Here is an 11,667-nt window from a genome sequence, read left to right on the forward strand (position 1 = left end):
TTGGGTTGGGGAGTCTTAGGACCATCTTCAATCTGCTATATCATCATTAGCATAACTACAAAAGATTTTAATTTTATTAAAGATTGCCTAGTACATCTCTTTCTATAGTATTTCTTCCAGCATTCTTGTGCTTTCAAGTTTTAAATGTCATTTATAGTACAGAATTGGACTTAAAGTAATAATTTTGGAGTGTCTTTTATAACTGGTGAGTTTACTCCATTTAATGAGTTTTGACATATTTAGAATTATTTTTAGCATCTTACCTTGTGTTTTTATTTATTTTACTTTGTCTTTCTGTTTATCACTACTCACCTTCCTTTGATGGGTTTTGTTGATTTTGTTCCTTCTTTTTTTTTTGTCTAATGGTTTAATAGATAAATGTAGTGGTTTTCTTAGAACTTACAAGTTTATTAACAAATATAAAACACTCATCATCTCTGTTCATATGATAAAAAGACAGAAAACTTAAAATTACTTGTAGTCATCTCCCTCCAATCTTAGAGAAAAAATGGATTACTTATATATGAATGACAGTGATGATAGATTTCTCTTCAACATCAGCTGGATAGAGAAACAAAGTGTCTTCTAAGAACTATCACAAATTAACTGTCTACTTAAAAGTTAGTAATTGCCCAAAATATAAATCAAAATAGTTTTTTTTCACTATTGAAACAACTCCTGAATATAACTTGATGTTCCTGAAATAATCCTGAATGATGTACTCAGACTAGAAGAGAACAGAATGATGCAAAGGAGAGATGTGAGAAATAATATTGACCAAAGAGTTCAGTCGATACACTAGTATATTTTTGTAAACATGGACTATAAAAAGTAATACTCAGAATAATTCCATGGGATACCTCATTCTCCATTTTTATAGATGGATATAAGGGTGGAGAAGCTGAGTATCAAAGTTCACGAGGTCCCATAGCTAGGAGAATGTCCTCTTGTTCAGAGATCGTGTGAGACTCAAAGAGCAATTCTGGCCAGCTCCGTACTTCTTGGAGCCACTCTGACCCAGACAGTTCATGTGGCCATGAGTTCTAGAATGTGTAAGAGAAGTTCACCCTAGTTCTCTGTTGAATTAAAGTAAGTGTGGAGAGAGAAGTTTTTCTAAAGATCAGTTATGTCAGTTTATATTATTTGAAATCCTACTCGTTGGAGTGATTTGTCAGTCACTTTTATGATCATATGGATTTTGAGAAATATTAACAACTGATGTTGACCATGTGGAGAAGCTAAAGGCCAAAAGAGAGCCTAATGGAGTCAACAAAATTGCTTTTAGTGAACAGCGAAACAGTTCTTCTGTATTGGGGATACATTCTAAACAATAAGACACATGAGATGTTTTGGCTTTTTTTTAAAAAAGATCACCTGATTTGTTCTTTAACCGGGCTTACAAACAGCAGTGTAATCTTTTAAAATTATAGGTAATTACAAAAAGGCACAGTAAACCTCAGTTAATCACAGTTGTTTCAAAAATATGTCCCTTTTCTTAACAATGCCGTAACCTAGCCAAAACTTGGATAAACTGGCATTTCCCTAGATCATGTGTTTCATTCCTAAACACAATGCCCCTTGTGTTTCGTTCAGGTGTCCATACTTTCTCTGAAAAATAGATCCCCCTTTCCAAAGCTTGAGCATTATCTGTTCTTTGTTTGAGAATAAGTGCCCTGTTCCTGTGTGGACTAGTCACACAGGGGTTTTACCTCTCTTTTTCCAGCCAAGTTGATCCTTAAGCCTTTCATGAAATCAGTTCAGTTTAGTTAAGTCTCCAAAATCCACATCTCATTGCTGTTTCCCTTTATGACCATAATGTAAGCAAGCCTCCAGTACAACAGATCACCTTTCATTCCACTGTGTTTACGCTTTTAATTAATGTCTGCAGAGTGGTCAACATTCACTTCTTTCTCAGTCCATGAAGGCTGGTTCCAGGGCAATGCCAAAGTTTGGATCAAGCATTCATGGTCCAACCTGCTTTCATTTCTCCTGAACTCCAGCTGCTGCCTCAGGTCACCAGATTTGCTCTTGTCACTACAAAGCACTATCTGAGAGCTTTGCATGAAATTAAACTCCTCACAGTGTAATCAAACTGAATAAAGCCACAGAAACCTGTATTGAAGCAAGTCTTTTCCTGAGTGGGGCATGTGAAACACTGACATTCTTAACACAGCAAGGATTGGTATTGGATGTCAGGTAACTGATTCCCTCTTCTACAATATAGGGTTTCAGCCTCTCATTTTATTTTCCAACAGGTACTTACTTTCATATTATTCCCTAGAGAAAAAGAAGGGTATGAGCTCAAATCATTGGGCGAATTATAGCTCAGAAAGGAAAGGGATGGGGGAACAGAGTTACTTAAAGACTTCATTTTTCAGTGCGAAAGACTGTAACTGATATTACTTATCAAAGTGTTTTTTTCCCTAGCTGGGGAACATGAAGTTTCAAGCTGTTTATTATTGTCATTCATGCTTCTAGGTTTTTTTGCGTACTCTTCTTTTTCTATCATTTACTGTATCAAAGTTATTTAGGGAAAATATAATGTATATCTTACATAGTCATTGTTTCTATTGTTTCATGAATTTAAAAAAAATTCATCTTCCTATATTTAAGAAGTTTATATAATAGAAAATAGTGACTAATTAGTAAAAAAATCTAACTTCTTTCTCTAATTGTAATTTTCCTCAACACAGCAATATGCTCAATGCTTTATTGGTGGAAAAGAGAATGTGACATACTCATTTAGTGTATATTTTTACTCCTTTGTCCAACTTTCCAAACATAATGAATATGAACTTAATTGTGAAACACAGTATAATTATTCCTGTACAATATCATTTTAAAAATTGATGCATGTTTCTCTTTTGTGGGGGTTAGAGAGTGGTACTAAGGATTGGACCCAGGTTGGCTGAGCTACATCATTAGCTCTTTTATAAACTGTTGCAAGGAGTTCTCACCATGCTGCCTAGCTTGATCTTGAATTTGAGATCCTCCTTTCTCAGTTTCCCAAGTAGCTGGGATTATAGGTGTGCACCACTACACCTCGTACACATTTTCTTACTTGTTTAAAAGATGCAGTGATGCATACCTGTAGTCCCAGGATTTGGGAGGCTGTGGAAGGAGGATTGTGAGTTTGAATCCTGCATGAACAATTTGGCAAGATGTTGTCTAAAAATGAAGGGCTGGGAAGGTGGCTCAGTGGTAGAGTGACCCTGGATTAGATCCCCACTACTAAAATAAGAAAATTGATCAAGTAATAAACTTCAAAAATTGACTTTATGTTATAATTTTAGGATTGATAATTGTATAGAAAAAATTAAACTTAAGCTTGGTATTCATATTCTACATACTGATAATTCTCTATAACACTGGTATATGTAATATCAAATGGAAAGAAGCACTATGTGATGATATCAAGATAATTTTATTTATAAGGAGGTGCCATGCACTAGCCTTAAGAAAAGTGTTGATCAAGACATTGAAATGCTTAGAATTTTTTATATTGATGGCTTAAATGCACATAATCATACTATGGAGCCTATATTCAAGTATACTCTTTCCTGTCTATAATTATGCTTTCAGGCATAGTTCACATATATGCCTGAGCCAGCTTTAAAAGTTCCTATTCTATAGCCCTTAGGGACGCCTAGAGGAAGAGCTACCACTATGTGTGTAGGGAGTAGCATTCTGATACTCCTTTCTTGACTGCAGAATGGTAAAATACTTTTTCCAGCAGCAAGTAGTTAAATTTTGCAAGCACAATTTGTCTAACGTGTCTAGAGTATTACTTAAGCTGTGAATATACTGCTAAAGTGACTAAACAATATTTTATCAACTTTATTGAAATATATGTACATATATTTATGCATATTATAAATATATGTATAATATTTCTTCCCAAAAACATCAACACAATGCATATGTTGTATGCTACTGGGATTAAGTCCAAGGCTTTGTGCATGCTAGGCAAGTGTCCCTAGCTGAGGAGTAATATATGCATAAAAATCCACATCTGTTTAAAGTGTACAATGTGATGAGTCTGGGTGAGGTGGTATGCACCCGTAAAATCAGCACCATGGAGTACAGAACATGTCCATTGCCCCTCCAAAATCCTGTGTGCTCCTTTATAATCCGTCTCTCTTCTCTTCTATCTTCTATCCCTTCATCCTTTATCCTTAGCATCCACTAAATTGCTTTTCATTTGTGTTTTATACAAATGAGATAATATAGTACATAATATTTTATACCTGGCTTTTTTTGATTCTATATAATGATTTTAAGACATAGCCATACGTTGTCACATAAGTCAATAGTTCTTCCCTTTATACTTCTGGGTATCGATATACTATTGCATGAATATACCACATTTCCTTTACCTATTCGCTCGTTAATGAACAGTTTGATCATTTCTAGTTTGAGATTTGTTGAATAAATACTTAATTAATAGATATTACTGTCTGGGAAATTATTGTTCCGAAAAATGGGAGACTACTATGAATAGAATAAACAAAATTTTGGCCCCAAAAGGAGCTGATTTGCTTAGGGAGATTAGAATATATCATATACACAAACACATGGTTTGTCTGGTAAGAAAAGCAAAGCAGGTTTAAAAAGCAAAGGAAAGGAGATATGTCTTATCTTTGAGCAAGGGTGTTATGGTGAAAATACAGCTAGCTGTTAATTGAGAAGAATAGGTGATTTTTGTAGGCCCAGAGGATTCATATGCAAAGAAGGTCTCAAGGTTTCTTGAAGAGTTGACAATGATCTCCCTGTGCACAAATAGACCTCGTACCATGATATCCTTCCTCATTGGGGTCCTGAATTTGACATATTAGACTATGCAAGATAAGGAATTATAATCAAATCCTGAGCCTAGTTAGTTTTTAGGTGTAGGAGAACCCCTTGGCTATCGGCTGTCAAAGAAATCTCTGACATTTCAATTTCCCCCCTTAAATTGATAATTATTTTTAGCCTTTGATTGTCTTCTTTATTTCATCAGTTATACTCTGGAACAGATATTTGCTCCTGCTGTCCTTATAGTTAGTATCCCCACAAAAGCCTGAGTATTACATCTGCCAGTACATGTTTCTTTCCAATGGTATCTTATCCTGTTCCATACATCTGAAAGCTCTAATAGTTACCCTGGTATGGCATCCAAGGCCCTATCAGTGTGCCATCTGCCACCAGTGATATGTCCTTGTACTGCAAGGTGGCTGATAATCCGGCTGGAAAATCTTATTTTAGAGTCTGCTTCCTTGAACCACTCTAGCCAGTTGGCTTACAGATTTGGGGCACATGCAGGAAGTTATTGGTGAGTGCTTTCAGGATCAACAATTTTGAAGAAGTGGAAAAAGTAGGATTGGGCAGAGTTGAAATGCAGGTAAATTGTATCAAAGGACTCAGCTAATCCCATGGAAAGATCTTGAGATAGATGACTCTTTAACTTTGTTCTTTCTTGGAGTAAGGAGTCAGAGGTCATTTCTTAATTTTTTTTTTTTTTTATCTTGGTACAGGGTCTCACTAAGCCGCTTAGACTTATAGTGATCTTCTTGTCTCAGCCTCCTAGCACTGGGATTACAGTGTGTGCTACCATGCTTGGTTTCAGTGGCTGGCATGGCTGCAGTAATGGGGATGGAAGCTGACTTCTTGAGCTTCCCAGGCAGGTACTTAGACTGCTAAGCTATTGCCTGAGCCCAGGGCCAGAGTTCTTATATACCCAATGGAAGTCATTAGATATGGATTGGAAGTGGTTCTTTTTAGTCAAAGACAATTTGTAGAGAGGTTCTCAGCTGCTATCCATCTGTTGCCAAATTCATGACAGTAGGATCACTCATAGCCTCTGTTTTACAGAGGACTTCTTTTTTTTTTTTTTTTTTTCAGAACCAGTGATTGAACTCAGGCCCTTGCGCTTGCCAGGGAAGCACTTATTCCACTGAGCCATCTCCCTGGCCCCTACAGAGGACTTCTATAGCAGGCACTGTAATATTTTTGCAAGTGTTGTTTTGGAATAATTTCCTAAAACTGGAATTGATTTATTATGAAAAATATATTTATCAATTTTGCCAAATATTGCTGGATTTGTCTCCATAGATGTTATATTATTTTGTATTACTTCCAGCAATATACAGGAATCTTTGTTTTTTTTACTGTCTTGCCAGTAGGGTATGCTTTCAAACTTTTAGATTGCCAGTCTGAAAGGTGAGAAATGGTATCTCAGTGTTATTTTAATTGTAAGTTGCTTTAAATAGATAACAGAAACAACCCAAATTCTGTAAGGTTTAATTAAATAATGGTAATTATACTTGGTAATATATTCTATGATATAAATATATACTATTATGGCAAAATCTTTAAGATACATTGAGAGAAACAAATTTTGCACATCAATAGAGTGTGATCTCATACTCTATATACTATATATAAATAAAGGATATTTATACTTATATTTTTAAAAATTGCATAGAAAAATGCCTGAAAGAGTGCAAAAACTATGCTGGGAAATGTGAATAGAAGCTGAAGAAGAGTAAGATTTAAACATTTTCTCTTTATGCCTTTTTCTACTGTTTGAAGTTTTTATGGCAAGTACTGATTTTATTTTATTTTTTAAAATGATATTACTATCCAACCAAATGACAATCACTGTTATCCAGAAATTTTGCTTCATTTCATGCCCTATGCACTTGATCAATCTATTGGAGAAAGCATGGACAAAAAAGGCAGCCCCTTTGTCATGGGTACTGTGATTTAGGTCAGTTGCCACTCTTACAGCTGCCATGTAACCTCAGTTCTCTTTAGACTTCCTTTCTACTATGAAGACCCTGTTATAGTTTGTGTCTGGATGTCCCCCAAACACCTCATGCAGTCGTGAGGGGCAGAATTTTCAGAGGGTGCTGAATCTAGAGTTTGTGCTTGGTTCATTGTCTAGTTATGGGATGGGGGTTTGCATGCTATACCTTCCTTAGGGCAGGTAGCCTGCAGACCATGTACAGGAGGAAAAGAGGCTTGTTCTCCCCTTTGGCTGTTGTTGGTTTTTATTGTCTTCCTCTGCCATGAACTATTGCCCCTTTGTCATGCTGCCTGCTTTTAGCCAACTGAAACCTCTACAAACTGTGAGCTAAATAAGCCTTTCCCCCCATTAACTTCGAGTGTTGGGTATTTTGTCTTAGCAACAAGAGAAAAGTAACTAAGATAGACCCTGATAGGCCAACTAGGTTATAAAACCCAAAATAATGGCTAAGTTCATACTCTTCTGGTGCAGTTATGTATAACCAAGCAGATATGCTTGGAAGAATTGGAAAATGAAATGGGGCATTGAATGACTTACAAATGTGGACTGACTTAATTTATACTACTTGGCCAAATACTCCAATTTAATGTGTTCTTTCTGTCTTTTTTTTTTTTTTTTGGTGGAACCAGGGATTGAACTCAGGGCCTTGCACTTGCCAGGGAAGTACTTATTCTACTGAGCTATCTCCCCAGCCCCTAATGTGTTCTTTAGTAAACACTGATACACTTTTTTTTTTGTTCTATTTTGTAGATATTTTGATCATAATCTAACTTCTGGAGAATACAAAAATCCAGCTTTATGGATGAACACTATGAACATTAAAAAAGCTAGTAGAATTTAAACTTCTGGTTGGAAGACTTCTGTGATTTAATTCTTTCTGCTTTTGTTATTTGACATTGGGGATCGAGGGTATATCTCTATGTCACTCAGGCTGGCCTGAAGCTATGCTTCATCTGCCTTTGCCTCTGAAGAAGTCGGGATTATGTTTATGTGGCACTGTACCTGACATTGGTTTGATTCTTAAACTGGTACTAAGAATTAAAGTTCTAAGGTGATTATAGCCTTAGAAATGTGTCTGCAAAGAAGTAAATACTAAGTGGAGATTCTGCAGGTTTACATCTACCACCTTCTTTCCTCCCAGTGATGTAGAAACAAGGACTGTGGTATAAAAGACTCTATTTCTGACATCAGCCTTTCTCCCATTAAAACAGAAAAAAATGTGCATCTTTCAAAATTTAAATTAACAAAAAAAATACTGTATATATGAAGTGGACAGCTAAAAGCTAATGTTAAGCACCTGAGGTATAAACAATTATGGCTTTGCATATTTCTTAAGACCTTTTCATTTTTCATATAGGTTAGGTGTTCTGAGATCTCTGCCAGGAAATGGATACAACCTTTCCACTATCGAATGCAGATTAAATCCCTGTCTCCAACCTCAAGTAGGTCATTCATTAATCTGACATGTTCGACTTTGTTTACATAAAGAAGGGTGAATTTTAGCTTTTAGTTTTACATTTATTTCTGCTTTGCTAGGAAGGATTCAATTATCTTTAGCATAATCACATTGTTAGCCTTCAATGGAAACACAGTAAGAGCAAAAGACATTATAACTGAGGGACTGTCCATTTCAGCCTGATCAGTTACTACCATCCTAGATTGATGATCCTACCCATCAAAAAGTTAATGTTTTCTTATGGTCAGGATATTTATAAACATCTGTCATAGTTTTAGCATTGGAACTGGCAATTTTCTAAATTTTCCTATACAGAAATCAGTGTAGATTCTTGAACATAGTGGCATACGGAATAAAACCAAAGGTCTTTCCTGTTACTTCTGTCAACACATTCCTTGTGGGCTCTAATTCTGGTTGGTAAAAGGCAGTGAGACAACATTGCAAGATTGGGGATTTTTAAGGGGACTATTGGGAAATATGTTGAAAATTCTTCAAGCTTCTCTCAATGCTTGTTTCTCTCTGTTCTCAACAAGATAACAAAATGAATCTTTTCACCTTCACAAGGGGAAAAAGGAACAAACATAGTGACAACCATCAGAGGCAGCTGTTTGGATGATAAGTAAGTTCAATGTCCTCATGCCACCTTCCATTGTTTCTGTATTGGATGTCTTCCAATGTACACTCCACTTTTCTCTACCCTGGCTTCAGCCCAGAAAGGCTGACCTATTAAGCTTCAAGCAGTGGATTTCCAAGAGTGGCCCTTGGACCTGTAGCGTCAGCCATACCTGGGGACTTATGGGAAACACAAACTTTCAGGTCCTATCTCAGACAGGCCCTCAGTCTCGTTCTAACAAACCCTCATGGGATTCTGATGCACACTGATGTTTGAGAGTCGTTGTGCTATGTAACTTAACTTCCTTGTGGTCTCTTGTCAGGTTTGGTCAGTGGAAAGCAGCAATAGGAATTATAAAGAAGGAAAGGGAGTGTAGTCTGAGTATTGTTTTCCCAGCTCTTCCATGAGGAGGCCAGCCCTCGTCAGTCCGTATGATCCTTCAGTGGAGGCTAATTCTCTTGTCAGGCAGTCTATGCTGCTGCTATTTGTGGGTCATAGGAAATCTGTTTTGCACTGCCTACTGTAGCTGGCCTTTCAGAGTCCTGCATGATTCCTTATTGGCGTCTCTAAAATCTGCTCACACTTTTATAGATAGTCCCTTTCATGAATTTATTCTAGTACTTATCTGAATATGTCTGAATTGTGACTGATGTAGTAGTTCCTGGTGCCATTTTTTTGGGTGGGATGACATCCATTCAAGTGCTCTTTACTTTTGTGAATGCCTTCTTATTTGATAGGGTTGGTAGGAGGACTAAATAAATTAGTATGCTATTACTGTGCCTGTCTTATAGGCATTTAAGATAAGGTTATTTGAAGAGTGTTACAGTCTTTGCTGTGTACAGTATGTGATATCAGTGTGTTAATGTTCTCACTTCCATTGCCTTACCTCTTGCCTCTCTGCCTATTGACGTACCTGTATTAACATTGATCGCTGTATTGATTACTTGATTTTAGATGGAGGACTGCCAGAACAATAAAAGAGTTCAATAGTTGGGGGATCACTGATGAGTTAAACATTAAAATCTGTTCTAAATCACTTGACTCAAAGTATCATCAAACTCATAATTGAGTGATGATTATTATCTCAGACTAAAACACATGGAAAAGTTTGCATTTCCTTATGAACAGCTGTTGTTCCTCTTCCTTGATGCTCTTGGAGTGTCCTGGAACTACTGTGAACTTCTCCTTGTTGGTAGGAAGACCTAAAATGATAGAAATAAGTGAATAAGAAGAAGCTTACTGATCGGTCTTAGCAGCAACTTTTGTCTCAATGTGCCTGCTCTGGGCATAGCCAGGTTCATGGGCTTGTAACTGTGCAGTCATCTAGGTCTCTGCACTTGAAAGGGCTCAGATGTGATCTAATGTTTCTGCTGGAACTTTCAATAATTTTTAAATGACAGACCCCATATTTTCATTTTGCACTGCATTCTAAATCATGTAAAGTCTTGCTTTGCCATACTTATGCTTGTTTATTTTTTTCCATAATTTTATTGAGAAACAAATAGCAATGAGACAGTTTCAAACCAAAATGGTAGCACAGTTTCAATAATTAATACATTGCATACATTCTTCCTAGTGGTTAATTGCTGTACAAGATGCGGACTTGATATCCTATTTACAAACACCACTAGAACAAATCCCTCTATTCATTAAGAGAATGTAACTATATATCTATCCTAACCACTTTGAATACACAGATACAAAATGAACATTCATCTGTATCCCCTTTTTTTGTTAAGTTCCATCATTTAAATATTATAGGTGTGTAAACTGAGCAAAATATTCTAAAAGAATTCAGTAGTCCATAATAGCATTGGGTCTTCCGCTTGACTGGCAATGTCAAAAATTGTTGACCTGAGTCCCCTGCAGCTCAATGTAACAGCATGGCTTTACTTCTTATACTTTGTTTTTATACTTTTCTGCTGGATGGTTGAGACCAAGGTAAAGCAGGACCTATGCAACAAGAGTTGTAGCTTTTGGGTCTGAGAAGGTCAGTGAAATCCCCTCAGGATTTATCCTGAGATCCTGTACCTCAGATTGTAGAACCTTTGTCAGTGTCAGCCATGTTCCTGCTTGTTTAAAGGACCAATTATGTATGTATGATCACTATCAAACATAAGATGTAATTATCAGTACTATTTATACCTACTAATAATGTTTTATTAATAGTGATATCTTGATGAAAAGTTCTATGCTCCAACTCTCACTGTTTTAAGAAAATATGTTCCTTATAAAGACTGAAATACAATTTCACCTGCATTTCTATTTTTAATCGAATACAATGGATAAGGAGACAAATGAATCCATATACAGTCTTCAAGTTTATTGAAAACACCAAGGCCAACTTTAGGTTCTAACAACAATTGCCGTTTGATTCATCAGATGACCGAACATGAAAGCCCTGACTCAAACTACAGACACAGATGACACTTGTTTTTCTTCAGTGAATTTTTCTTTCAGAGTAAAACAAGGAACAGCAGATATTCTTGGTATCTTGGCAACAGGTAAATATCACCTACACAATAGCAAAACATCTGTAGCTCTGCTTCCTGAATACTGAATAACCTAAAGTTGCTGGTGGAACCAGAAATACCTTGGGTGTAAGGACAAACTTCTACATGATAGAGATGTGGCTATGAAAATAGAGATAATTTCGGATTTAAAAAGTTATTTTCTGGAAGAATATGTGGTACCTGACTCAGAATGTCGTCATTTCCATTTTTGGCATTCAGGGCAAAAATCTGAGAGAAAGTCACATGTGCCAGATAACAATTTTTTCCTAACATGGTTAGGAAAAAGTTCACTGAATTG

General features: G+C 36.3%; 1 long non-coding RNA gene across 1 annotated transcript; it reads left to right on the forward strand.

Annotated features, from left to right (window-relative positions):
• Positions 1–8,150: 8,150 nt before the first annotated feature.
• On the forward strand, positions 8,151–9,271 carry LOC111817946. Its single transcript, XR_002822037.1, has 3 exons — positions 8,151–8,229; positions 8,808–8,862; positions 9,179–9,271. It is a non-coding gene; the product is annotated as an uncharacterized LOC111817946 (long non-coding RNA).
• Positions 9,272–11,667: the final 2,396 nt, after the last annotated feature.

This window comes from Octodon degus, unplaced genomic scaffold, assembly GCF_000260255.1.
Source record: "Octodon degus isolate 3935 unplaced genomic scaffold, OctDeg1.0 scaffold00075, whole genome shotgun sequence".
NCBI classification, from domain to species: Eukaryota; Metazoa; Chordata; class Mammalia; order Rodentia; family Octodontidae; genus Octodon; species Octodon degus.